The sequence below is a fragment of the Microcebus murinus genome, chromosome 12 (assembly GCF_040939455.1).
Source record: "Microcebus murinus isolate Inina chromosome 12, M.murinus_Inina_mat1.0, whole genome shotgun sequence".
NCBI lineage: Eukaryota > Metazoa > Chordata > Mammalia > Primates > Cheirogaleidae > Microcebus > Microcebus murinus.
The window spans coordinates 58578842-58584442 of NC_134115.1; positions in this window are offsets into that span (position 1 = coordinate 58578842).

Genomic DNA, 5601 nt, shown 5'->3' on the forward strand with positions numbered 1-5601 from the left:
GTCAGAAATATGGTTTCTGGAGCCATACTGCTTAGGTTTGAATCCTTGCTCCACCATTTACTATGTTATCTTGGGCAAATCTCTTAATTTCTCTGTGCTACAGTTCTTCATCTATAAAACAGTGACAATAACAGTGCTACCACATAAGGTTGCTGTGATGACTAAATTAGGTAATATTTATAAAGCACTTAGGACAGTATCTGCTACATGGTAAATACTTGGTAAATGTGTAAAAAATCATCTATAAGAGCTTGATGCTTTCATTCAGGAAGATAGTAACTTCAGTGTATAAATATGGGTTATTTCAAAAGCCAAAAATTTTTACCAAGGAATAAGAATGAAAATGTGTTTTCCTGGCATAAATCTCTTCAGGTAGGCTAGCACTACCTACCACAGGTAGAATTACTGGTCCCCTTTTTGAGCAGTGAGCAATTATTACTGGTCCACCCAAGATTTTGGCCCATTGGCCTGAGTTGACAAAGTAACAGTGGTAAACCTAATAATTTGGTAGGTACCACTGTTTTCAATATGCAGAATCTTCGAGCATATTTTGGTTGGAAAATTTAGAGTTCCCAGAGTAAATACTGACTAGCTCCAGCATCTTGCTATCTACCCTCTCCTTTGTATTTTCTACCACCTTCTTAGTTCAAGCTGTCATCATTTCAAGTATTGACTATTGCTGCAGTCTTATAAGTGGTTTTTATGTCTGCAATCTATTCCTCTGTAAATCTATCATTAGATTAATCATTGTTATTAATCATTCTGAAATTCTGAAATTCCAGTTTTATCACGTTTTTCCCCACTTAAACTTTTTCTGGGATTCCTGGTCAGCTACTTGATAAAATTTAAGATTATTAGCCTAATATTAAAGTCCTAATTTTATCACCCTTGTTTCCTGCCTCCTTCAGATTTGTCCTATCTACTGTACCTATCGTACAACTCGCCTAATCTCAGTGCCAAACCTTTCATCAAGTGATTGTTCTTACCTAGAAACCTGTTCCCTACATCTCTGCCCAATCAACCCTATATTCATCTTTTAGGTTTAGTGCAAGTCCTTCTCCATGAAGCCTTCTTCAGCAATTTTCCCCCACTTCCCCACTCCCCCTACTCCCCCCCACTCTTATTCTCTCTCCTTCCTGAATTCCTATAGTGCCTGGTTTCTACAGGTTTTTTTTAAATAACAGCCTTATTGAGATATAATTCATGTGCTACAAAATTCATCCTTTTAAAGCATGCAGTTAGTGATTTTTAGTATATTCAGAGTTATGAAACTATGAGCATAACTTAGTTTTAGAACATTTCATTGCCCTAAAAAAGACACCCCATACCATTAGCAGTCACTCCTAATTCCTTCCTTCTCCCAGCCCCTGGCAACCATTAATTAACTTTCTGTTTCTATAGATTTGCCTATTCTAGACTTGACATATAAATATTATAGAATCATATCATATGTGGCCTTTTGTGATTGACTTCTTTTACTTAATGTTTTCAAGATCCATCTATATTGTAGCATTTATCAGTATTTCCTGCCTTTTATGGCTGAATACTATTCCAGTGCTTGGATATACCACAATTTGTTCATCATCACTTGGTGGACATTTGGATTGTTTCCACTTTCTGGCTCTTATGAATAATGCTGCTGTAAATAATGCTTGCATTCCCATACAAGTTTTTATGGGGACATATAATTTCAGTTCTCTTAGATCTCTACAATTCATTTAAAATCTTATTTACATCCTGCCTTAAACTATTGCTTTGCTGTTTTGCATATATGTTATGCACGGATTCTACCATATTCACTGCCTAGCACAGTGCTTACAGAGCTCCCTCTGTCCTGGAGAGTTTGTAAGACTGTCCCATCTATTATATTTCTCCTCTCCCTCTTCTCTACTATCCATACATTTCTGCAAATATCATAATCATCATCATCACCGCTGCTACCACAACAATAAAAACTAACAATTATCGAGAGGTTATTGTGTTAAATAATACTAAGTTGTAAGTAAATCAAAAGACTGGGGTAAACCTGTATGCATTGATATGGAAAGCTCTCCAGTATATAGTGTGAAGAGAAAAAAGCAACTTGTGAGCAATACATATAGTAGGATCTCATTTGTTTAAAAAAAAACCTACCTACAGGTATGTGTATATATGTATACATTTACATGTAAATGCCCTAAAAAGGAAGGGACCCAAAGGATATACACCAATCTATTAACAGTTGTTTCCTTAGGAAAAGAAGAAGGAGGAGAAGGCACAGGAAAGGAAACTTTAAATTTTTTCTCTATATGTTTCTATTTTTGAATCTTTTATAGTAAAAATGTATTTATATATTACTTTGAGAAATTTAAAAAATTAATAGAAGTGTAATCACAAAGGGAAAATAACTAAGTTGGAGAAACCAAAAGGAACGGACAGAAAAGGAAAAAAAGAAGAAAAAGAAATAGCAGGAAGGAGGAAGGCATAGATACTGTGGCATGTAAAGCAGAAAGTTAATTGGAGCCTTAGTAATATGGCCCTTTTGTAGTCTCCATACAAAGGAAAAATTTTGTAATGAATATTTTGTAAATAAAGGTACATTTAGCTATAATTTCCCATTTTCCCTATGTATGGTGACTTTTGGGACACCTGTAGAATGCTCTACAACAAATGCTAATTTACATAAGAACAGCAGTAGACAATGAGGTTGCACAACTCTGGGAACATACTAAAAAGCACTAAATTGCACGCTTTCAATAGGTGGATTTTATGGCATATGAATTCTATCTCAAAGTTGTTTAGAAAAAGCGTACATTTAAAGTTGCTAGAGCTAGTTTCTAGAATTGTTGTTTTAGAAAATTTAGAGCAACAATAGAACTAATTTTTAGGAACTTTTTCTAACATTAACAACAGAGGAAGGGTTCCATAGAACTCAGAGGCAGAGGGGTTGCTAAAGGGGTTGTCCCAATCTCTGAGGGGACAAATTCGATGGAGACATAACCTAGGAATTATTAGAAGCATTGCAGGTAGAAAAAAGGTTTAGCAGCCTTCAGGCTAAATTCTAGATTGCTTGGTATACATTGGCTTAAAAGAACTGGAAAGAACTTGCTCTATATCATCCAAACAATAAAGGAATATTCTCCTCCAGGAATAATTCCATGTCCTACTTTCCCTGACTTCCATCCCCTCTTCTGTATCTCCCTAACTTATGCTTACCTATATTACTGCCCTTACATTAGATTGGAAATTTCTTTTATATTTGTCTTCCTCACTAGGAATATGAGTACCAAGATGGTCAGGAATGATGTTTGTCTCTTTTTTTTTTTTTTTTTTTTTTTGAGACAGAGTCTACTCTGTTGCCCAGGCTAAAGTGCTGTGGCATCAGCCTAGCTCACAGCAACCTCAAACTCCTGGGCTCAAGCGATCCTTCTGCCTCAGCCTAAGTAGCTGGGACTACAGGCATGCGCCACCATGCCCAGCTAATTTTTTCTATATATTTTTAGACGTCCAGCTAATTTCTTTCTATTTTTAGTAGAGACGGGGTCTTGCTCTTGCTCAGGCTGGTTTCCAACTCTGACCTTGAGCAATCTCTGCCTCCCAGAGTGCTAGAATTACAGGCATGAGCCACCATGCCTGGCCTTGAGATAATGTTTTCCTCATTTGGTAACACTAGGACCTAGCACAGGGCCTGACCCCTCCCCAAAACTCAGTAAATGCTTGTTGAATCAAAGAAGAATTGAACACTTGATAGGAATATTTCACTCAGGACAGAAAGATCTATTGATTTTATATATATATATATATATATATATATACACACACACACAGAGACAAATATATATATTATATATGATCACATACATGGTATGAGGCTCACTATTTGCAATAGTTTGTAAATAGTGCAATATTGCAATATTTGCAAAGCTCTGTTTTCGTATGATGATTTTATCATGAATTGTAGTTATCAGGCTCACTCCTACTACACTAAAGTCCCTTGAAGTCAGGGACTCTGTCTTACTCATCTTTTTATCCCCCACAGCATCCAAGTAAACTGGCTTCTGTGCAATAAATACTCAGTAATGATTTATTAACTTACATTTAGTTAAGCAAGTTTAAGAAAAGCTGGCTTAGAGAAGAACCTTAGCTATCTTAAGACAAGGTGCTAGAATTGACTTATGAGCGAGGGCTGGGACTCTGGGTGTGGCAGTAAGTTTTGTACAGGCCATCCTGCTGCCTATGGAAACATAATCTAGGAAGTACTAGAAGCTTTAATGGTGGGGAACTCCTCAGGAGTTACTAGTCTTGTTGCCTCCAAAAAGCTTGAACACTTGAGGATTTTCATTTTTACTATATTTCTTGATTCTTTGAATAAAGACACAAAATCCCATTTTAGACAGATATTTCAGCAAGAAATTATGGGGATCTGATCTAGTGAAGTCTTCACTAGCAGCCAGCATCCTGGGCTGATCTACAGAGGGACATCCTTCTCATCATTTCTCTCCTCTTTTTTCATAACAAGAGAGATATCTGCAAGCCAACAACAGAGAACTCAATGATATTTGTGGATATCCGGTGAGTATTACACCTCTGGCTATTTCAGAAGGGGGCAGTTTTCTCCTGTAATATTCCCCTTTGTTAGAGGACCAGGAAATTCACTGTAGATGTGGATCCTACATCCTAGATTCTACTTTCTTTCAAGCTTCTGTACAAGGAGCTGTGCAATGAGGGCTCAGAAACCAAAATTTATCCAGTGATCTAAGCTCAGGAGAGAATATGTCTCAGATTTGGATTTATGTATAACTCCAAGAAAAGAAATACTATAACTTTTCCTTGCACAAATGAAAGCATAGTTCTACAATTTTCTTCTTCACTCAGATGCCTATATATGACAATACACGTAGATCTGTCTCATTCATTTAATAGCAGCATTGTTTTCCATTATATTGATAAACCTTAATTTATTTAATCAGTCCCTGTTGATGAACATTTAAAATGTCTCCAGTGTTTTGCTGTGTTAAATGGCCCTGAATGAACACCCATTGTATGTATGTTTTGTTGTTTTTGGGTGAATCTATCTTATGAAAGTTTCCTAGAAGCGAATTGGCTAGTCCAAAAGGAAAACACACTAAAAATTATTAGAGGCCAGATTGTCCTATAAAGGGATTATAACCATTTATATCTCTACTTATAGTAGAGACTGCACATTTTTTCACATTCCTACCAAACTGGTTTTTTTTGTTTTTTTGTTTGTTTCTTTGTTTTGAGACAAAGTCTCACTTTGTTGCCCAGGCTAGAGTGAGTTTCGTTGCATCAGCCTAGCTCACAGCAACCTCAAACTCCTGGGCTCAAGCGATCCTTCTGCCTCAGCATCCTGGGTAGCTGGGACTACAGGCATGTGCCACTATTATAAATCTTTTTCATCTTTGCCAGGCTCTTGGATGAAAAGCTACAGTTTGTTATCTATCTTTCCTTAATTTTGAATGAGATTGATAATCTTTTCATGTTAATTTGCCTTTTGTATTTCTTTTTCTGGAAACTACCTATGAATGATCTTTTCCCATCTTCTGTTGGTTTGTTCATTTTTCACTTATTTATGTATTTATGACTAAGTGATCTATAAAA